Source organism: Manihot esculenta, chromosome 8, assembly GCF_001659605.2.
Source record: "Manihot esculenta cultivar AM560-2 chromosome 8, M.esculenta_v8, whole genome shotgun sequence".
Taxonomy (NCBI): domain Eukaryota; kingdom Viridiplantae; phylum Streptophyta; class Magnoliopsida; order Malpighiales; family Euphorbiaceae; genus Manihot; species Manihot esculenta.
Genome location: NC_035168.2, coordinates 32,085,003 through 32,109,757, shown reverse-complemented (window position 1 = coordinate 32,109,757; position 24,755 = coordinate 32,085,003).

Genomic DNA, 24,755 nt, shown 5'->3' with positions numbered 1-24,755 from the left:
GTGGAGGATAAGGGCTAAAACTGGGGTAATCCGATGTACCTCCCATCGAATACCCTGGATGGTGTGAATAGGGTGGGTAGTGATGTGGCTGGACATAACTCGAGGCCTGAGCGCCTCCTTCTGATTCTCCCATGCCCTCTTCCGGCATGCTCACACCGAGACTGCCATCCCTCCTCTGATCTACTTCCATATCCTCAGACATTCCTCCCTGCACTGTTCCCCTTACTGATCTGCTTCTACCCAGATCCAAAGACCTTCTAGGGTCTCTAGCCACTCTGTCTCTGTTGGACCTACTGGACATTGCCCTAGGCAATGCTGGAGGACGGGCGCTCATGCCCTCATCCTCAGGTGGTACTCCAGTCAATCTTGCTGATCGACGAGTTCCTCTCATCCTGTTTTCTGAAAAACAGTACACATCACAAGCAACATTAGCATCATATGGTTCATGTGGGCACACATGAACCCTCATCACGTACATCACATATCATAGCATATCATTAATGCACATGCATAAAATCATGGCATTTCACATCATCATGCAAGACAGGACTCCACATCCTATCCTAGTGGACATGATCTTTTCCTATTGTGCTTGACCTTCTATAACCTCTATGAGCCCGACACTCTAGGTCCGACCATATGAACCTAGGGCTCTAATACCATTCTGTAACGCCCCGAAAAATCGGACCGCTACCGGCGCTAGGATCCGGGTCGACTTAAGGCCGCCGGGACCCGTAGCAAGCCTGACATAAGACCTGTAAACCTGTATAATCCCATACATGATCAACAATAAGCATAAAAATTAAAACTTTCCTTTGCGTACTCATCAACCAAACTCAACCTGTGCATAAACATTAACATAACCTTGATCCCTCTGTGGGATCTCATCTGTGCCCTCAATGGGTAACATACATCTGTTGAGTTGGTTTACATAAACATTAACAAAATCTCTAAGATCATGTATAAAAGGGATACAACAATCTATGGTCAAGCACATACTAACATCCATAAAACTCATTACATAACTATACTGTACTTTAACATTACAATCTGATCATGTCCATATCTATCTATTACATAAGCAAGACTTCTTTACTCTATCCGGACTCCCGCACTAAATCCTGTACCTGTAAGCCTGGGGGAAAAGGGAGAGGGGTGAGCTAAAAGCCCAGTGAGTAGAGCTAGTAAAACACATTAACACTATGCTCAAATGAAATGCATCATAACACAAACAATTCACATAAGGGTTGGGTGAACTCGTCACCAAATAGTCCAAGTTAACTCTGTGCCAGGCCTGTAGAATGGGGCCTGGTCTTCCTGTCATAACATACATTACTTACCATTTTCCCAGGGCCTCCTCTGGGCTCCTGGTCTTCGAGTCCCATAACCGTACCTTACTCTGTGCCAGGCCTGTAGACTGGGGCCTGGACTTGCTTACTCTGTGCCAGGCCGTAGCATGGGGTCCTGGTCTTCCTGTCTTGGACTAATTGGGTCATCCTACATTCACCCACATCAACAACAATAGATGCAATGCGACATATTCGTGATACTAATGCAATCATCCTATTGCATAATCATGATGCATGAAACATGATAAAACATTTAATTTTAAAAGATTCAGTTTAGTTCCACTCACCTCTGGCTGACTCTGACAACACCGAAGCAGCTGAACTCACTGCTGGGGTCCTCGGTTCCTCGGGTCCGAACCTACACAGGTGGACTCAAATGAGGGACCAAACATACCTGAACATAACTCTAAAATATTCCCCAAAAACCCCCTAAAACATCATAGAAAATATGCATGAAGTGGCTGAACAGGGCACTTTCGGCGGCACCTTCGGCGGCCGAAAGTCCTGGACAGAGACGAAACTCAGCTAGGTTCGGCGGCACCTTCGGCGGCCGAAAGTGCCAGACAGAGACGAAAGTCTCTTTTCGGGGGCAACTTCGGCAGCCGAAAGGCCTGCCTCCCCAGCCATGTTCGGCGGCCGAAAGTACCTTCGGCTGCCGAACCTGGTTTCTGCCGAAGGGCAGAAACTTGGTTCCCTTCGCACATTTCGCCTCCAAACCTTCCAAACATGCATATTTTTCAACCAAAGCATGCATACAAGTTCCTAGGGGTCTCAAAACATGCATATACCCCATCTACAACACTTCAAACATACTCAAACAACACACAATCAAGCTACATTGTTCAAAGAATCATCAAAAACCCATAGGTTCAACATATACCCTAGCATGCATTTCTACCCTTAGATCTTGCATAAAACTTATTTAAAACTCATAAGGAGCTTAAGATCGGCTCTTACCTCTTGAAGACCGAGAGGGAGATGACCTAAACTTGGAGATCCACGAAAACGAGCTCCTGAGTTCCCAAAGCTCCAAACTTGTTTCAAAAGCTTAAATCTTCCAAACCAAGTGAAAACAAGTGAAAATCTCGAAAGATTTAGAGGAAGAACATCAGAAATGGGTGAGAGACGGCGGAAAGCTCACCTTGGCCGAAAATGGGGAAAAAGCTCGCCCGTTTTCGGCTAAGGGACCCTTTTATAGTGGCTGGCCAGACCACGTTCGGGGGCCGAATGTGCCTCCGCATCCATGCAAATGTTCGGCGGCCGAACTTGACTTTCGGCGGCCGAACCTTTACTTCCCTCACTCATGCTTTCGGGGGCCTAACGTGCCTCCAAAACGCATGCATGTTCGGCAGCCGAACTTGACTTTCGGCGGCCGAACCTGGGTTTTCCTCCAATGCTATTTTCATGCAAAAACTCATTTAAAATCATACTTAAAAACAATAAAAACATGAAAACATTTTACAAAAACATGAATCTACCCTTCTAGAGGTCTCCGACATCCGAGATTCCATCGGACGGTAGAAATTCCGATACCGGAGTCTAGCCGGGTATTACATCTACCTTCTTGGGGTCCACCTCTATTCCATTTTCTGACACTACATGCCCCAAAAAGGAAATGCTCCTCAGCCAGAACTCACACTTAGAGAACTTGGCATACAACCCATGTTCCCTCAAGGTCTGCAGAACCAACCTCAGATGATGGGCATGCTCCTCTGCATTCCTGGAATACACTAAGATATCATCTATGAAGACAATAACAAAGTGATCCAGGTATTGGCTAAACACTCTGTACATGAGATCTATGAATGCTGCAGGGGCATTGGTTAACCCGAACGACATTACAAGGAACTCAAAATGCCCATATCTGGTCCTGAAAGCTGTCTTTGGCACATCTTCTTCTCTAATCCTCAACTGATGATACCCAGATCTCAGATCTATTTTGGAGAAACAACCCGCTCCTGCTAGCTGGTCGAATAGATTGTCGATCCTTGGCAATGGGTACTTATTCTTGGTAGTGACTTTGTTCAACTGCCTGTAGTCGATACAAAGTCTAAGGGATCCATCCTTCTTTCTGACAAATAAGACTGGTGCACCCCAAGGTGAGGTGCTCGGTCGGATGAAGCCCTTTTCTACTAGCTCTTGCAACTGTTCTTTCAATTCTTTCAACTCGGCTGGAGCCATCCTGTAGGGAGGAATAGAGATCGGTCGGGTTCCAGGCATCAGTTCTATCTCGAACTCTATCTCCCTAGCAGGTGGTAAACCTGGCAGCTCGTCTGGGAAGACGTCTAGAAACTCTCTAACCACTGGCACCAAGGCGAGCTCTCTAACCTGACTGCTAAGCTCTCTCACATGAGCCAAATACCCCTGACATCCCTTTCTAAGCAACCTACAAGCCTGAAGAGCTGATATCAGACCTCTAGGTGTACCCCTCCTATCTCTCCTGAAGACAACCTCTGACCCATCCTGACCTCTGAACCTGACTACCTTGTCCCTGCAGTCCAAGGTAGCACGTGGGTAGATAACCAGTCCATCCCTAGAATGACGTCAAAATCTGTCAAGTCTAGAACCACAAGGTCGGCGGAAAGGCATCTTCCTTCAACAAACACTGGACTGCACTGTCAGACTGACTCTGCCACTGATGGATCACACTTGGGTCCACTGACCCAGAGAGGACACTCTAACTCAGAGATCATCAACCCCAACCTCTGGACGGCTCTCGGAGCAATAAAAGAATGAGATGCACCAGGGTCCATCAAGGCATACACATCTGAACAACCAATGACTAAGTTACCTGCCACCACGGTGTTAGATGCATCTGCCTCCTGTTGAGTCATTGTGAAGATCCGTGCTAGAGCTGATGGACCTTCACCTCTGAAACCCGCTGAAGAAGAGGCTGCCCCTCTTCCTCTGCCTCTGCCACTGGCCTGAGTCATGGCTGGAGCTGCTGGTTGAGCCACACTGCCAGAAGCCGTCTGCTGAGACTGTGCTCCAAAAGCTGCCCTAGGACACTCCCGAGCCATGTGTCCCTCTTGCCCGCATCTGAAGCAGGCTGCTGTTCCAGCCCGGCAAACTCCCCTGTATGGCCTACTACACTTTTCACAAACTGCATTATCCGCACCAGAGCTTGAGCCACTCCCTAGTCCCAGACTAGACTTGACCTTGTTCCAAAACTTGTTCTTCTTGGGCTTCCTAGTGGTATTACTCCACTTTTTGCTACCTGAAGCTGCTGCACTCAGAGAAGAAGAGCCTGGGGTCTTGGAACCAGAAGACTGTGCCACTGACTGTCTGACTGTTCCCTGAACGATGGCACTGGCCTCCATTTTCCGGGCCATATCCACTATGGCATTGAAGCTCTCCCTATCTGCTGACTGGATCAAGGAGGAATATCTAGAGTGGAGTTTCATGATATACCTCCTTGACCTTTTCTGGTCTAAGTCAAGATTTTGCCCTGCAAATGGCAACAGCTCCAAGAATCTGTCTATGAACTCCTCTACACCCATCTCATCAGTCTGCCTCAACTGCTCAAACTCTATCATCTTCAGCTCCCTTAAGCTATCTGGGAAAGCCCATCCTGCAAACTCGTTTGCAAACTCCTCCCAAGACATGCTGTCCACTCTCGGGTTCACATAATTCTTGAACCACTCTCGTGCCTTCTTGCACTTAAGTGTGAACCCAGCCATCTGAATGGCTCTACTGTCATCAGCCCCAATCTCATCTGTGATCACCTTAACCCTTTCAAGATACACAAATGGGTCATCCCCTTTTTCATACTGAGGAGCACCCAGTTTCATGTAGTCGGTCATCTTGACCTTGCTCCCACTGGCCGAGCTAGGTCTAGAAGGTTGAGTAACTGGGGCTACCGGTTCTGTAGGTGGTGGAGGTGGAGGTGCAGCATTCCCCGAGGTGGGGTTTGCCGGGTGAGGATAAAAGGGTGAGGGTGGATAAGCTGGGTACTGGGGGTGAGGTGGATAGAAAGGTGGATAAGGCATGTAGGTAGGGTAGGGGTTAAAGCTGGAGTAATCCGATGTGCCTCTCATCGGATACCCTGAACCCTGTGGGAAGGGTGGATAATGGGGTGGAAAACCATACCCCGAGGCCTGAGCGCCTTCCTGAGACTCCCCTGTCCCTTCTTCTGTCATGCTGACATCCAGATTCCCATCCCTCCTCTGATCCTCTTCCATAACCTCCCTCACATCTGAAGAACTTCCTCCTCTATCTGTTCCCCTTCTACTAGCATCAAAAGACCTTCTAGGGTCCCTTGACACTCTTTCTCTGCTTGATCTACTTGACATTGCCCTAGGCAATGCAGGAGGACGGGCGCTCGTGCCCTCATCCTCAGGTGGCACTCCAGTCAATCGTGCAGATTGACGAGTTCCCCTCATCCTGTTTTCTAAAAGGCAGCACATAACAAGCAAACATTAGCATCATATGGTTCATGTGGGCACACATGAACCCTCATCACATACATCACATATCATTAATGCACATGTATATAATCATGGCATTTCACATCATCAATCAAGACAGGACTCTACATCCTATCCTAGTGGACATGATCTTCCTATTGTGCTTGACCTTCTATAACATCTATGAGCCCGACACTCTAGGTCCGACCATATAAACCTAGGGCTCTGATACCATTCTGTAACGACCCGAAAATCGGACCGCTATCGGCGCTAGGATCCAGGTCGGCTTAAGGCCGCCGGGACCCGTAGCAAGCCTAACATACATCCTGAAAACCTGCTTAATCCCATGCATGATCAACAACATACATAAAAATTTAAAACTTTTCTTTCATACATTCTCACATATACCAACCTCAACCTGTGCATGCACTGAGCATAGTCATAACTATACACATTGACCCCTCTGTGGGATCTCATAAATGCCCCAATGGGCGATACATCATAAGTTGAGTTGCTTTACATAATCATCATAAAACATCTAGGATCATGTATTAAAAGGGATACCTTATACATAAAGTCAAGCACAACCTCTAATCCTCAATATCATTACACATAACATGACTATTCAACTTTACATCATCTTACAATTTATCATGTCCACTTTCTATCTATTACAAACATATGACTTTACTCTTCTTGACTTCTCTGTCTAGCCCGTACCTGCAATCCTGGGGGATTAGGGAAAAGGGGTGAGCTACTAGAGCCTAGTGAGCAGAATTATGAAAAACAACATTTAAAATCTCATGCCATCATGTAATGCAACACATCACAACAAATCACATCTTGGATGGTATTGTCACCAATAGTCCTCTACATTCCAAAGTGCCGGGACGTAGAATGGGTACAACCGGTCTTTCTCTTAACATAACATATCATAACATTCCAATGTGCCAGGGACGTAGAATGGGTACAACCTGGGCTTTCTCTTACATAGTGCCAGGGACGTAGAATGGGTACAACCTAGACTTCCATACCATATCATGCCATAACATCATCATACCATATGAGGACTAAAGGATCATCCAATAATCAATCCACATCAACATCATAAATGCAATGCAACATATTCGTGAATTCTAATGCAAACAACCTAATTCATCACATGGCATTCATGATGCATGAATATGCTAAAAACTTTATAATTTATTCGCTTTAAAACGTAAAGGTTTATTCTACTCACCTCTTGGCTAGCTCTGACAATGACTGAAGCAGTTGACTCACTGCTGGGGTCCTCGGTTCCTTGAGTCCGAACCTACACAGGTGGACTCAAATGAGGGACCAAACAACTAGAACATAACTCTAAAAACATCCCCCAAAAACCCCCTAAAATACCTCAAAACAATCATGCAAAAACATGCAAAGGAAGGTTGAACAGGGCACTTTCAGCGGCAGGTTCGGCGGCCGAAAGTCCCTCCAGAGCCGAAAGTCAGGCAGGTTCGGCGGCACCTTCGGCGGCCAAAACTCCCAGACAGAGGCGAAACTCATGCATGTTCGGCGGCACTTTCGGCGGCCAAAACTCCCAGACAGAGATGAAAGTCTCCTTTCGGGGGCAGGCTTCGGCAGCCGAAAGGCTTGCCTCCCCAGCCATGTTCGGCGGCCGAAAGTCCTTCGGCTGCCGATCCTGGTTTCTGCCAAAGGGCAGAAACTTGGCTCCTCTATGCACATTTGCCTCCAAAACTTCCAATCATGCACAATCCTATTCTACAACACACATACTCAAGCATACAAGCTCCTAGGGGCTTCAAACTATCTTAAACCCCATCTACAACACATCAAACAATACAAATCCAACATACATTGTCCATAAACCAACATAAACTCATAACCCTAACTATAAGCTAAACATGCATTCTACCCCATAGATCTTCATAAAACTTACTTAAAACATGGAATGAGTTCAAGATCGGCCCTTACCTCTTGAAGATCGAGAGAGGGACGACCAAAACTTGGAGATGGGAGATTTTCAACTTCCTTGGGTCTCCAAGCTCAAAACTTGCTCAAAACTTGAAAATCTTCAAAACAAGATGAAAACTCATGAGAAAAACATGAAATCTTGAAGGGAGAAGCTCAAAACAGAGGAGGGGCGATGGAGAACTCACCTTGGCCGAAAAAGGGAAGAAAAGCTTGCACGTTTCGGCAATGGGGTCCTTTTATAGAGCTTTCCTTACCACCTTTCGGCGGCCTAACGTGCCCCCACAGCGCATGCAAGTTCGGCGACCGAACATGAGGTTCGGCGGCCGAACCTTGGCTGATTCAAACAAAGCTTTCGGAGGCCTAAAGCGCTCCCAAAACCTCCTCACATTCGGCGGCCGAACATGACTTTCGGCGGCCGAACCTGGCAAAGTCTCCAAAGCCCTCTCCACTCAAAACTTGGATTTATTTTCATTAAAAACCATAAAATACATCAAAAAATTTTATGAAAACATGGTTTTACCCTTTTAGAGGTCTCCAACATCCGAGATTCTGCCGAACGGTAGGAATTTCGATATCAGAGTCTAGCCAGGTATTACACTAGTGGACATGATCTTTCCTATTATGCTTGCCCTTCTATAACCTCTATGAGCCCGACACACTATAGGTCCGACCATATGAACTTAGGGCTCTGATACCAATCTGTAACGACCCGAAAACCAGACTGCTACCGGCGCTAGGATCCAGATCGACTTAAGGTCGCCGGGACCCATAGCAAGCCTAACATGCATCCTGTACAACTGGTATAATCCCATACATGATCAAACATAACATAAAAATTTAAACTTTTCCAAGCTTAACATGTGCATGCACAATAACTGTAAACATAAAACCCCCCTTACTGGAGCCCTCATCAAATGCTCCAGTTGGGTCAACATAACATATATCAAGCTTGGGTCATCATTTCTCAATATAGAAACATTACATACAGATCATGTGACAAAGGGATTAACCAAACACTCGGGCCAAGCACAACTCTATTGTAATACCCGGCTAGACGCCGGCATCGGAGTTCTTACTTTCCGGTGGGAGTTCCGTTGGAATCTAGAATTCGAGGATGTCGGAGGTTCCTAGAAGGGTAAAAGAGAAAGGTTTTCTAAACGGTTTTTAAGTGTTTGTTGGTTTTGAATGCAAAGGATTTGAGTTTGAAGAGAAAAGACCAATGAGGCATTTGCCAGGTTCGGCCGCCGAAAGTAATGTTCGGCCGCCGAACGTCGCATGGTTTTGCTGCCTCCGAAGCCCATGTTCGGCCGCCGAACGTGGTGGAGGTTTGCATGCAAGTTTGGCCGCCGGAAATGGTTGACCAAGCCGCCTATAAAAGGCCCCTTGTCCGGAAAAAGGGGGAGTTTTCTCTCCATTCTTGGGCTAAGGTGAGTTCATGCTCTCCTTTGGTTGTTTTCATGCTTTTTCTTCAAATCTCTCAAGGTTTTCATGAGTTTTATCCTTGTTTTGAAGAGTTTTGAGCTAAGGAGCAAAGTTGTGAGGCTTGGAGATTCCAGATTTGTTTTCCTTTGCATCTCCGAGTTCAGACCATCAATCCTCTCGATCTTCAAGAGGTAAGCATGGATCCTCACCTTTCCTTATGCTTTAAGTGAGTTTTTTGAAGGGAAAAGGGTTAGGATTGCATGGTTTTGCATGGTTGTGCATGATAGGGTTTATGTACCCTTTATGCCTATGTATGCTTTATGATGATGTTTGTGGGAGTTTAAGCTTGATTTAAGCTCCTTTTTGCATGGTTAAGGGTTTATGCATGATTTTAGGAGGTTGGATGCATGTTTGGGTGTTTGGAAGGTTTGGGAGGCTTGTATGCATGAGAGGCTGAGTTCTGGACGAATTCAGGTTCGGCCGCCGAAGGTAGTTTCGGCCACCGAAGCTGCCTGTGGATGCATGATTTATAGCTCACCCCATTCCCTTAACCCCATGTTTTCAGGGCCAGCGTTAGCTATGGGAAAGTCAGAGTCAGCAAGAGTAAGAGCATGGCTATGGTTTTGGTTATGTACTAGAAAGGTGGTGGACATGATGTATTGTACAATTATGTAAAGACATGTTATGACATGTAATGTATACAGAGTTATAGTATGTGCTTGGACCGAGTTGGGTAATCTCTTTTGTACATGATTTTTATGTTAATGTTTAATGATGAAATGTTTATGGATCGAGCTTGACTTATGGTATGCTGACCTTACTAGAGCATTTGCTGAGGGCTCTAGTATAGGGGTTCTATGTTTTCAGAGATAGGGCATGTACAGGTCAAGTTTGGTAAATGAAAAGTTTTAAAGTTTTATGGAATTGTTTGATCATGTATGGGATTATACCAGCTGTATAGAGAGCATAGCAGGCTTGCTACGGGTCCCGGAGGCCTTAAGCCGATCTGGATCCTAGCGCCGGTAGCGGTCCGGTTTCTGAGTCGTTACATCTATCTATTACATTACACTATAACATTTTACATTTTATTACACATCTGTACATTACATCATGTCCACTACTATTCTATTACAAAACATAACCATAGCTATAACCTGCTGACCTCCTGAACTATCTCTGTCCCTGCAAACCTGGGGGTTAAGGGAATGGAGTGAGCTATAAAGCCCAGTGAGCAGAACAGTGAAAACAATTCATAAAAACATGCCATCATGAAATGCATCACCTCACAAACAATACACATCAAGGATGAACTTGTCACCACTAGCCCTCTACATATCTCATATCATAACATGTCCAACTATGCCAGGGGCGATACGGCCACACCTGGTCTTCTCTTACATAGCTCATATCATACATGTCCAACTATGCCAGGGGCGATACGGCCACACCTGGTCTTCTCTTACATAGCTCATATCATAACATGTCCAACTATGCCAGGGGCGATACGGCCACGCCTAGTCTTCTATTACATATAACATATTGCTAGGGACGATACGGCCACGTCTGGTCTTTCTATCTCATATCATATCATATCATGTCATATCATACAGAGGGCTAGAGGATCATTCAATATTCATCCATATCATCATCATCGAATTATGGAATGCAACATATTCGTGAATTCTAATGCAAACAACCTATTACATAACATGGTATTCATGATGCATGAACATGCTTAAAACATTTGATTTCTTTAATATAAAAGAGTTGTGTTCTACTCACCTCTGGCTGACACTTACTAATTCTGGAGCAGCTAACTCACTGCTGATCACCTCGGTTCCTCAGGTCCGATCCTACACAGATGGACTCAAATGAGGGACCAAACATATACTATCATTACTCTAATAGGACTCTAAACATCTCCCCAAAAACCCCCTAAAACATCATAAAACAATCATAGAAATCATGCAAAAGAAGGCTGAACAGGGCACTTTCGATGGCAGGTTCGGCGGTCAAAAGTCCTTCCAGAGCCGAAACTCAGCCACTTTCGGCGGCACCTTCGGCGGCCGAAAGTGGTTCCAGAGCCGAAACTCATGCATGTTCGGCAACATCTTCGGCGGCCAAAACTCCCCTCCAGAGCCGAAAGTCCACTTTCGGGGGCAGGGTTCGGCAGCCAAAAGCTTGCCTCCACTGTAATACCCGGCTAGACTCCGATATCGGATTTCCTACCGTCCGGTGGAATCTCGGATGTCGGAGACCTCTAGAAGGGTAAAACCATGTTTTCATAAAATGTTTTAATGTGTTTTATGTTTTAAGCATGAAAGAAAATGAGTTTTTGCATGAAAATAACTTTGGAGGAAAACCCAGGTTCGGCCGCCGAACCTCAAGTTCGGCCGCCGAACATGCAGGCATTTCGGGTGTGCCTTAGGCCCCCGAAGGCATAAGTGAGGTTCGGCCCAGGTTCGGCCGCCGAACCTCAAGTTCGACCGCCGAAAATGGCATGCATGCGGAGGCACGTTCGGCCCCCGAACGTGGCCTGGCCAGCCACTATAAAAGGGTCCCTTAGCCGAAAACGGGCGAGCTTTTCTCCCCATTGTCGGCCAAGGTGAGTTCTCCGCCGTCCCTCACCAATCTTGAGTCTTTTCCTTCAGATCTTTCAAGATTTTCACAAGTTTTTGCTTTCCTTTGAACATTTTTAAGTTTTGAGCAAGTTTTGGACTTGGAGGCCCAAGGAGCTAAATCTCTCCCAACTCCAAGTTAGATCGCCTCTACTCTCGATCTTCAAGAGGTAAGAGTCGATCTCTAGCTTACATTATGTTTTAAACAAGTTTTATGCAAGTTCATGGGGTAGAAAATGCATGAGTAAGCTTATGTTGAGTTATGGGTTTTTGATGAGTTTTTGAGCAATGTGGCTTGTAAATGTATGTTTGATGTGTTGTAGTTGGGGTTTAAGGTAGTTTGAGACCCCTAGGAGCTTGTATGCATGTTTTGGTTGAGCTAAATGCATGATGGTAAGAGTTGGAGGCATTTGTGCATGTTTGAACCAAGTTTCTGCCCTTTGGGAGAAACCAGGTTCGGCAGCCGAAAGGACTTTCGGCCGCCGAACCCTCTTGTGGAAGCAGCCTTCGGCTGCCAAAGCTTGCCCCCGAAAGGAGACTTTCGTCTCTGTCTCGGAGTTTCGGCCGCCGAAAGTGCCACCGAACATGCATGAGTTTCGTCTCTGTCTGGGAGTTTCGGCCGCCGAAGGTGCCGCCGAACCTGCCCGACTTTCGGCTCTGGAGGGACTTTCGGCCGCCGAACCTGCCGCCGAAAGTGCCCTGTCCAGCCTTCCTTTGCATGTTTTTGCATGATTATTTTGAGGTGTTTTAGGGGGTTTTCGGGGGATGTTTTTAGAGTTACGTTCTAGTTGTTTGGTCCCTCATTTGAGTCCACCTGTGTAGGTTCGGACCCGAGGAACCGAGGACCCCAGCAGTGAGTTCAGCTGCTTCTGAGTCAGTAGAGCTTCAGCCAGAGGTGAGTAGAATAAACCTTTATGTTTTTAAAGCAAATGAATTATACAGTTGAGCATGTTCATGCATCATGAATGCCATGTGATGAATTAGGTTGTTTGCATTAGAATTCACGAATATGTTGCATTGCATTTATGATGTTGATGTGGATTGGTTATTGAATGATCCTTTAGTCCTCATATGGTATGATGATGCTACGGCATGATATGGCATGGAAGTCCAGGTTGTACCCATTCTACGTCTCTGGCACTATGTAAGAGAAAGTCCAGGTTGTACCCATTCTACGTCCCTGGCACATTGGTATGTATGATATGTTATGTTAAGAGAAAGATCGGTTGTACCCATTCTACGTCCCGACACTTTGGAATGTAGAGGACTATTGGTGACAATACCATCCGAGATGTGATTTGTTGTGATGTGTTACATTACATGATGGCATGAGATTTAAATGTTGTTTTCTATTATTCTGCTCACTGGGCTCTAGTAGCTCACCCCTTTTCCCTAATCCCCCAGGATTGCAGGTACGGGCTAGACAAAGAAGTAAAGAAGAGTAAAGTCTTGTAATTGTAATAGTTAGATAGTGGACATGATAAATTGTAAGATGATGTAAAGTTGAATAGTCATGTTATGTATAATGATATTGAGGTTTAGAAGTGTTCTTGACCATAGTTTATTGAAATCCCTTGTTGATGCATGATCTTAATGTTTATTGATGATTATGTTTAACCAACTCAACACATGTTATGCCACCCATTGGGGGCATTGATGAGATCCCACAGAGGGGTCAAGTTTATGATTATGTATATGTTCAGTGCATACACAGGTTGAGTTGGTGTATGATAGAATGTATGAAAGAAAAGTTTTAGTTTTTATGTATGTTGTTGATCATGTATGGGATTAAACAGGTTTACAGGTTACATGTCAGGCTTGCTACGGGTCCCGGCCGCCTTAAGCCGATCTGGATCCTAGCGCCGGTAGCGGTCCGATTTTCGGGTCGTTACAGAAATGGTATCAGAGCCCTAGGTTCATATGGTCGGACCTAGAGTGTCGGGCTCATAGAGGTTATAGAAGGTCAAGCACAATAGGAAGATCATGTCCACTAGGATAGGATGTGGAGTCCTGTCTTGTTTGATGATGTGAAATGCCATGATTATATGCATGTGCATTAATGATATGTGATGTATGTGATGAGGGTTCATGTGTGCCCACATGAACCATATGATGCTAATGTTTGCTTGTTATGTGCTGCCTTTCAGAAAACAGGATGAGGGGAACTCGTCGATCAGCAAGATTGACTGGAGTACCACCTGAGGATGAGGGCACGAGCGCCCGTCCTCCTACATTGCCTAGGGCAATGTCTAGTAGGTCTAACAGAGAAAGAGCAGTAAGAGACCCTAGAAGGTCTCTGGATCTGGGTAGGAGCAGATCAGTAGGGGAATAGTTCAGGGAGGTATGTCAGAAGACATGGGGGATGATATGGATGTAGAGCAGAGGAGGGATGGTAGTTTGGGAGTTAGCATGTCAGAAGAGGGAATGGGAGAGTCCCAAGGAGGCACTCAGGCCTCGGGATTTGTTCAGCCACCCCACTACCCACACTTCTCACAAAATCCCGGGTATTCGATGGGAGGTACATCGGATTACCCTAGTTTCACCCCTTATCCCACACAGATGCCATACCCACCCTACTACCCACCATATTCACAATACCCAATGTATCCACCCCCACCTTACTATCCAAATCCAGCAAACCCTACCTCAGAAAATGTTGCACCACCTCCACCACCTACAGAACCAGCAGCCCCAGTTACTCAACCCCCAAGACCTAGCTCAGCCAGTGCGAACAAGGTCAAAATGACCGACTACATGAAGTTGGGTGCTCCTCAGTATGAAAAAGGGGATGACCCGTTTGTGTATCTTGAAAGGGTTAAGGTGATCACAGATGAGATTGGGGCTGATGACAGTATAGCCATTCAGATGGCTGGGTTCACGCTTAAGTGCAAGAAGGCATGGGAATGGTTCAAGAATTATGTGAACCCCAGAGTAGACAGCATGTCTTGGGAGGAGTTTGCAAACGAGTTTGCAGGATGGGCTTTCCCAGATAGTTCAAGGGAGCTGAAGATGATAGAGTTTGAGCAGTTGAGGCAGACTGATGAGATGGGTGTAGAGGAGTTCACAGACAGATTCTTGGAGCTGTTGCCATTTGCGGGGCAAAACCTTGACACAGACCAGAAAAGGTCAAGGAGTTATATCATGAAACTCTACTCCAGATATTCCTCCTTGATCCAGTCAGCAGATAGGGAGAGCTTCCATGCCATAGTGGATATGGCCCGGAAAATGGAGGCCAGTGCCATCATTCAGGGAATAGTTAAGCAGTCAGTGGCACAGCCTTCTGGTTCCAAGACCCCAGGCTCTTCTTCTCTGAGTGCAGCAGCTTCAGGTAGCAAAAAGTGGAGCAACACCACTAGAAAGCCCAAAAAGAACAAGTTTTGGAACAAGGTCAAGTCTAGTCTGGGACTAGGGAGTGGCTCGAGCTCTGGTGCAGATAATGCAGTTTGTGCAAAGTGTGGTAGGCCACACAGGGGAGTTTGCCGGGCTGGGACAGCAGCCTGCTTCAGATGCAGGCAAGAGGGACACATGGCTCGGGAGTGTCCTAGGGCAGCTTTTGGAGCACAGTCTCAGCAGACGGCTTCAGGTAGTGTAGCGCAGCCAGCAGCTCCAGCCACGACTCAAGCCAGTGGCAGAGGCAGAGGGAGAGGGTCAGCCTCTTCTTCAGCGGGTTTCAGAGGTGAAGGTCCATCAGCTCCAGCACGGATCTTCACGATGACTCAACAGGAGGCAGATGCATCTAACACTGTGGTGGCAGGTAACTTAGTCATTGGTTGTTCAGATGTGTATGCCTTAATGGACCCTGGTGCATCTCATTCTTTTATTGCTCCGAGAGTCGTTCATAGGTTGGGGTTGATGATCTCTGAGTTAGAGTGTCCTCTCTGGGTCAGTGGACCCAAGTGTGACCCATCAGTGGCAGAGTCAGTCTGCCAGTGCAGTCTAGTCTTTGTTGAGGGGAGATGCCTTTCCGCCGACCTTGTGGTTCTAGACTTGACAGATTTTGACGTCATTCTAAGGATGGACTGGTTATCTACCCATGGTGCTACCTTGGACTGTAGGGACAAGGTAGTCAGGTTCAGAGATCAGGATGGGTCAGAGGTTGTCTTCAGGGGAGACAGGAAGGGTACACCTAGAGGTCTGATATCAGCTCTTCAGGCTCGTAGGTTGCTTAGGAAGGGATGTCAGGGGTATTTGGCTCATGTGAGAGAGCTTAGCAGTCAGGTTAGAGAGCCCGCCTCGGTGCCAGTGGTTAGAGAGTTTCTAGACGTCTTCCCAGACGAGCTGCCAGGTTTACCACCTGCTAGGGAGATAGAGTTCGAGATAGAATTGATGCCTGGAACCCGACCGATCTCTATTCCTCCCTACAGGATGGCTCCAGCTGAGTTGAAGGAATTGAAAGAACAGTTGCAAGAGCTGGTAGAAAAGGGCTTCATCCGACCGAGCACCTCACCTTGGGGTGCACCAGTCTTGTTTGTCAGAAAGAAGGATGGATCCCTTAGGCTTTGTATCGACTACAGGCAGTTGAACAAAGTCACTACCAAGAATAAGTACCCGTTGCCTAGGATCGACGATCTATTTGACCAGCTAGCCGGAGCAGGTTGTTTCTCCAAAATAGATCTGAGATCGGGGTACCATCAGCTAAGGATAAGGGAAGAAGATGTGCCAAAGACAACTTTCAGGACCAGATATGGGCATTTTGAGTTCCTTGTAATGCCGTTCGGGTTAACCAACGCCCCTGCAGCATTCATGGATCTCATGAACAGAGTGTTTAGTCGGTACCTGGATCACTTTGTTATTGTCTTCATAGATGATATCTTGGTGTATTCCAGGAATGCAGAGGAGCATGCCCATCATCTGAGGTTGGTTCTGCAGACTTTGAGGGAACATGGCTTGTATGCCAAGTTCTCTAAGTGTGAGTTCTGGCTGAGGAGCATTTCATTCTTGGGGCATGTAGTGTCAGAGAATGGGATCGAGGTAGACCCCAAGAAAGTGGAAGCTGTAGCTAACTAGCCTAGACCCACTTCAGTGACGGAGATCAGGAGTTTCTTGGGTTTGGCAGGTTACTACAGGAGGTTCGTTCAGGACTTCTCGAAAATAGTAGCTCCTCTGACCAGGTTAACCAGGAAGAATCAGAATTTTGTGTGGACCGACCAGTGCAAAGAGAGTTTTGAAGAGCTTAAGAAGAGGTTGACTTCAGCACCAGTGTTAGCTCTGCCATCTAGTGATGAGGACTTTACAGTCTTCTGTGATGCATCCCGTGTGGGACTGGGTTGTGTACTAATGCAGAATGAGAGGGTGATTGCTTATGCCTCTAGGCAGCTAAAGAAGCATGAGTTGAATTACCCCACACATGACCTTGAGATGGCAGCAGTAATCTTTGCACTCAAGATGTGGAGGCACTACCTCTATGGGGTAAAATGTGAGATCTTTACAGATCATAAAAGCCTGTAGTACATCCTGAGTCAAAGAGATTTGAACTTGAGATAGAGAAGGTGGGTAGAGCTGCTAAGTGACTATGATTGCAAGATTCAGTATCATCCGGGTAAGGCGAATGTCGTGGCAGACGCCCTAAGCCGGAAGTCACTAGGCAGTCTATCCCACATCTCGGCAGAAAGGAGACCAGTGGTGAAGGAGTTTTACAAGCTCATTGATGAAGGTCTACAGTTGGAGTTGTCTGGTACAGGTGCTTTAGTGGCCCAGATGAGAGTGACACCTGTGTTTCTGGAGCAAGTGGCTCAGAAATAGCATGAGGACCCAGAGTTAGTGAAGATTGCCAGGACTGTTCAGTCAGGCAAGGACAGTGAGTTCAGATTTGACAGTAAGGGGATCCTCCGTTATGGGAGTCGATTGTGTGTACCAGATGACATAGGGCTAAAAGGAGACATTATGAGAGAGGCTCATAATGCAAGATACAACGTTCACCCCGGAGTCACCAAGATGTATCAAGATTTGAAGAAAGTTTATTGGTGGCCAGCGATGAAGAAAGAAGTGGCACAGTTTGTGTCAGCCTGCGAAGTGTGTCAGAGGGTGAAGCTGGAACATCAGAAGCCGGCTGGAATGCTTAACCCGCTACCTATTCCAGAGTGGAAATGGGAGAATATAGCTATGGACTTCGTAGTGGGGTTACCGGCAGCGTCCAACAGAGTGGACTCCATATGGGTGATTGTGGACAAACTCACCAAATCTGCCCACTTCATCCCTGTCAGGAGTGGCTACTCTGTGGACAAGATGGCGCAGGTATATGTGGATGAGATCATCAGGCTGCATGGGGTTTCTGTTTCAATAGTGTTGGATAGAGGGCCCCAGTTCACCTCCAGGTTTTGGCGGAGTCTGCAGAATGCCATGGGTACCAGGTTGGATTTCAGTACTGCCTTCCACCCCCAGACGGACGGACAGTCAGAAAGGACCATCCAGACTATCGAGGATATGCTTAGAATGTGTGTGCTGGACTTTGGCGGTTCTTGGAGGCAGCATCTACCTTTGGCAGAGTTTGCCTACAATAACAGCCATCATGCTAGCATCGGGATGGCTCCATATGAAGCTTTATATGGAAGGAAGTGCAGGTCACCGGTTTGCTGGGAAGAAGTTGGAGAAAAGGCCTTGGCAGGGCCTGAGCTAGTAGAGATTACCAGCAGGGTGGTACCCATAATCAGAGAGAGAATCAAGACTGCTGCAAGCAGACAGAAGAGTTATGTAGACATCCGCAGACGGCAAGTAGAGTTTCAGGAGGGGGATCTGGTATTGCTTAAGGTGTCTCCAATGAAAGGAGTGGTTCGATTCGGGAAGAAAGGTAAACTAGCCCCACGATACATCGGACCCTTTGAAATCTTGCAGAAGATTGGGAATGTGTCGTACAAGCTGGATTTACCTGCTTCAATGGAAAGAATCCATCCGGTTTTCCATGTTTCAATGTTGAGGAAGTTTGTGTCAGATCCGGGCAAGGTTCTTAGTGAGCCTGATGTGGAGATCCAAGAAGATCTCACCTATGTTGAGCAGCCAGTACGAATCATAGACACCCAGATCAGTAAGCTAAGAAACAAGGAAATCCCGATGGTGAAAGTCCTGTGGAACCACCACAATATGGAAGAGTGCACTTGGGAGACACGGGAGTCCATGCTCCAGCAATACCCTTATCTTTTCTGAGGTTAGTTTCTTATTTGTTTCATGCGTTTTATGTGTATGATATGTTGTATGCCTTGCATGTGCTAGTTGAGGAACATTCGGGGACGAATGTTCTTAAGGGGGGGAGAATGTAATACCCGGCTAGACTCCGGTATCGGATTTCCTACCGTCCGGTGGAATCTCGGATGTCGGAGACCTCTAGAAGGGTAAAACCATGTTTTCATAAAATATTTTAATGTGTTTTATGTTTTAAGCATGAAAGAAAATGAGTTTTTGCATGAAAATAACTTTGGAGGAAAACCCAGGTTCGGCCGCCGAACCTCAAGTTCGGCCGCCGAACATGCAGGCATTTCGGGTGTGCCTTAGGCCCCCGAAGACATAAGTGAGGGAGGCCCAGGTTCGGCCGCCGAACCTCAAGTTCGGCCGCCGAACATGGCATGCATGCGGAGGCACGTTCGGCCCCCGAACGTGGCCTGGCCAGCCACTATAAAAGGGTCCCTTAGCCGAAAACGGGCGAGCTTTTCTCCCCATTGTCGGCCAAGGTGAGTTCTCCGCCGTCCCTCACTAATCTTGAGTCTTTTCCTTCAGATCTTTCAAGATTTTCACAAGTTTTTGCTTTCCTTTGAACATTTTTAAGTTTTGAGCAAGTTTTGGACTTGGAGGCTCAATGAGCTAAATCTCTCCCAACTCCAAGTTAGATCGCCTCTACTCTCGATCTTCAAGAGGTAAGAGTCGATCTCTAGCTTACATTATGTTTTAAACAAGTTTTATGCAAGTTCATGGGGTAGAAAATGCATGAGTAAGCTTATGTTGAGTTATGGGTTTTTGATGAGTTTTTGAGCAATGTGGCTTGTAAATGTATGTTTGATGTGTTGTAGTTGGGGTTCAAGGTAGTTTGAGACCCCTAGGAGCTTGTATCCATGTTTTGGTTGAGCTAAATGCATGATGGTATGAATTGGAGGCATTTGTGCATGTTTGAACCAAGTTTCTGCCCTTTGGGAGAAACCAGGTTCGGCAGCCGAAAGGACTTTCGGCCACCGAACCCTCTTGTGGAAGCAGCCTTCGGCTGCCGAAGCTTGCCCCCGAAAGGAGACTTTCATCTCTGTCTGGGAGTTTCGGCCGCCGAAAGTGCCGCCGAACATGCATGAGTTTCGTCTCTGTCTGGGAGTTTCGGCCGCCGAAGGTGCCGCCGAACCTGCCCGACTTTCAGCTCTGGAGGGACTTTCGGCCGCCGAACCTGCCGCCGAAAGTGCCCTGTCCAGCCTTCCTTTGCATGTTTTTGCATGATTGTTTTGAGGTGTTTTAGGGGGTTTTCGGGGGATGTTTTTAGAGTTACGTTCTAGTTGTTTGGTCCCTCATTTGAGTCCACCTGTGTAGGTTCGGACCCGAGGAACCGAGGACCCCAGCAGTGAGTTCAGCTGCTTCTGAGTCAGTAGAGCTTCAGCCAGAGGTGAGTAGAATAAACCTTTATGTTTTTAAAGCAAATGAATTATACAGTTGAGCATGTTCATGCATCATGAATGCCATGTGATGAATTAGGTTGTTTGCATTAGAATTCACGAATATGTTGCATTGCATTTATGATGTTGATGTGGATTGGTTATTGAATGATCCTTTAGTCCTCATATGGTATGATGATGCTACAGCATGATATGGTATGGAAGTCCAGGTTGTACTCATTCTACGTCCCTGGCACTATGTAAGAGAAAGTCCAGGTTGTACCCATTCTACATCCCTGGCACATTGGTATGTATGATATGTTATGTTAAGAGAAAGACCGGTTGTACCCATTCTACGTCCCGGCACTTTGGAATGTAGAGGACTATTGGTGACAATACCATCCGATATGTGATTTGTTGTGATGTGTTGCATTACATGATGGCATGAGATTTAAATGTTGTTTTCTATTATTCTGCTCACTGGGCTCTAGTAGCTCACCCCTTTTCCCTAATCCCCCAGGATTGCAGGTACGAACTAGACAGAGAAGTCAAGAAGAGTAAAGTCTTGTAATTGTAATAGTTAGATAGTGGACATGATAAATTGTAAGATGATGTAAAGTTGAATAGTCATGTTATGTATAATGATATTGAGGTTTAGAAGTGTTCTTGACCATAGTTTATTGAAATCCCTTGTTGATGCATGATCTTAATGTTTATTGATGATTATGTTTAACTAACTCAACACATGTTATGCCACCCATTGGGGGCATTGATGAGATCCCACAGAAGGGTCAAGTTTATGATTATGTATATGTTCAGTGCATGCACAGGTTGAGTTGGTGTATGATAGAATGTATGAAAGAAAAGTTTTAATTTTTATGTATGTTGTTGATCATGTATGGGATTAAACAGGTTTACAGGTTACATGTCAGGCTTGCTACGGGTCCCGGCGGCCTTAAGCCGATCTGGATCCTAGCGCCGGTAGCGGTCCGATTTTCGGGTCGTTACATCCACAGGCAGGTTCGGCGGCCGAAAGTGCCTTCGGCTGCCGAACCTGAGTCCTTCCAGAAGTGGCAGAACTCAGCCCTTACATGCACAAAAGCCTTCCAAACTTTCCAAACTTTCCAAACTCAACTACAACACTCACAAGCATGCATAAACATGTATATAAACATATAGGGGTCTCAAACTAGCCTAAACCCCAACAAACATCACATTAAACATGCATTAACATACTTTTATCATAAAGGGTATCCAAACCCTAACATGCACATCCATGCAACTCATACATTCCTAGCCCTTAACCCTTCATAAAACTCACTTAAAACATCATAAAAGATAAAGATCTACCCTTACCTCTTGAAGATCGAGGTTTGGTGCGACCCAAGCTTGAAGGTATGGAGAGTTCAAGCTCCAAAAGTCTCCAAGCTCTCAAAACCTTGATCAAAGCTTAAAACTCTTCAAACAAAGATAAAACTCATGAAAACTTGAGGGATTTGAAAAAAAAGCATAAAAACAACCAAAGGAGAGCATGAACTCATCTATGCCCGAAAAGAGAGAGAAAACTCGCCCATTTTCTGGACAAGGGGCCTTTTATAGGTGGCCTGGTCGACCATTTCCGGCGGCCAAACCTGCTTCCAAAACCTCACCACGTTCGGCGGCCGAACATGGGGTTCGGGCGCCGAAAGTGGCTTTCTTTCGGAAGCCTAACGTGCCTCCTAAACAGCCCCATGTTCGGCGGCCGAACTTGAGGTTCAGCGGCCGAACCTGGGTTCTTCCCTCCTTGGTCTTTTCTTTCAAAATTCAATTTCTTTTGCATTAAAAACCTTCAAAATACTTAAAAACATTTTAGAAAACCTTTATTTTACCCTTCTAGAAGGCTCCGACATCCGAGATTTCTGGATTCCAACGGAGATTCCTCCGGAAAGTTGGAATTCCGGTGCCGGGGTCTAGCCGGGTATTACACCTATCAAATCAGGGCTCCTCATTCCTTTGAAAAAATCGCTATGTTCCCTTCTCCTCCTCCTCCTGGGCTATTTAATGCTCAATACGGTGAAAAGCTAGTCTCTTTCTTGAAGTCGTTGGCTATAGCCTGTCTTTTCCTCTTTCTCGCTTCTTCATTGAGGTCTTCCAGTTCTATCAAGTGTCTCCTCGGATGTTGACTCCCAACTCTATTTTATTTATGCGTGCCTTTGAGGCGGTGTGTTAGGGATGGGGATTTAGGCCATCCTTGAACCTCTTTAGGTCTCTCTTTAAGATCTTCAAATCAAATAATGGATTTTGGAACTTTAATAGCCGCATGGATTTGTCTATTTTCACTGGCCATAAGAATTCCATCAATCACTGGGTTGAGAGCTGCGCTGTTTTCTGTTCGAGGGGAGAGCAGATTTGGGACTTTAACTTATCTTAGGAGGATATTGATTCCAGGTGTAATATTTTTCCTTTCTTGTCTGAGTGGGAGCAACTGTATTTTGGTCGTTTGACCTCCTTCCCTTGTAAGTATGACATTTTTAAATGTCTGCAACTCCCTCTTGGGAGCGATTGTTATGCTGCTCGTATATATTGACTGATTTATTTCATTTTGTTTGCTTCTCCTTTTCTTGACTAAAATTTTCATTTTTATGGTTTGCAGCCTCTGAGATCCCAATGGGTGAGACTATAATGCCTTGAAATTTCACATTGTCCAAAATTTCATAAAAAAGGCTATCTTTAGTTCACTGTCTAGAAGACCATGGAGGTCGTTACGATGACCTTGGTCTTGATCCTCATCAAGAGGATAATATGCGACCTGTGGCAATCATGGGACCTCCCTTGATTACAGCTACTAAGGAGAAAATTGTGGAGAGTGCAGAGGAGATAGGCACTAGAAAGATAGTCAAAGCAGGGGGTGTCCAGCAGGTGCCTCATGAAAGGGGTAACTCTTGTGGCTCCCTTGATGCCCCTGCTGTCCATGTTCTCTTATCTGACCCCCTCCTTGGAAGAAGAGGATGAGGTTACGGGTGGCCTGGTGAGGAAGACTTCTCAGGCTGCTTCTCAAAGGTCTAACCTTTGCCGATTTAAAAGAAGAGAAGGAGACTGGTTAAAGAGTTTCAGTTACCTAAGTCTCTAAGCGAGGGAGTCTCTTCAGGCGGTCTTGCAAAAAGCACCCCTGACACAGTAAGGGGGGATAAAGGGAGCCTGTCTGCTGCCGTCAGCATGGAGCTGCTGTAATAACTGGCTAGATTCCGGCATCGGAATCCCTACCTTCCGGCGGAATCTCCGTTGAAATCTGAAGTTCTGAGGATGCCGGAGTCTTCCAGAAGGGTAAAATGTGTTTCTAAAATGTTTTCACATGATTTTATGGTTTTAAATGGAAAAGAAATTGAGTTTTGAAAAGAATAGGCCAAGAAGGAAGGACCCAGGTTCAGCCGCCGAACCTCAAGTTCGGCCGCCGAAAATAGGGTTGTTTCGGGAGTGCTTTAGGACTCCAAAGACTTTGAGGGAAGAAACCAGGTTAGGCCGCCGAACCTCAAGTTCGGCCGTCGAACATGGGATAGTTTAGGGGGCACGTTAGGCTGCCGAAGGTGGTGAAGTTGTGGAAGCAGCTTTGGCCGCCGAAGGTGGGTGACCGGCCACCTATAAAAGGCCCCTCAGACCTAAAATGGGCGAGTTTTCTCCCCATTCTCGAGCTAAGGTGAGTTGATGTCCTCCTTTGGTCGATTTCATGTTCTTTCTTCAAATCTTTCAAGTTTTAACTAGTTTTAGCTTGGGTTTTGAAGTATCAAAGCTTACATTGAAGTTTTGGAGCTTGGAGATCTTTGGAGCTGGGATTCTCCACATCTCCGAGTTAGGGATCACACCAACCCTCGATCTTCAAGAGGTAAGTGTGGATCTTTGCTTTCCTTTATCTTTAAAGAAGTTTTAAGAAGTTTTGATGCATGGGATAGAATAGATGTGCATGTTTAGGTTTATGTGGGTTTTATGCTTAATGTATGTTTATGTGATGTTATGTTGGGAAGTTTAGATTAGTTTATGCCCTATATGCTTGAGGGAGTGTGTATGCATGCTTGGGAGAGAGCATGTGAGGTTTTGGGTTATTTTGGAAGGTTTGGAGGCTGTTTGTGCATGAGGAGGCTGAGTTCTGCCCTTCAGGAAGAACTCAGGTTCGGCCGCCGCACCTGCCTGTGGTGGCTTGTTTTGGCTGCCGAACCCCGCCTCCGAAAGTTGGACTTTCGGCTCTGGAAGGGAGTTTCAGCCGCCAAAGGCGCCGCCGAACATACATGAGTTTCGGATCTGGAAGAAACCTTCGGCCGCTGAAGGTGCCGCCGAAGGTGCATGGCTTTTGGCTCTGGAGGGACTTTCGGCCGCCGAACCTGCCGCCGAAAGTGCCCTGTCCAGCCTTTTCTTAGTTGTTTTCTATGCATGTTTTGAGGTTGTTTTAGGGGGTTT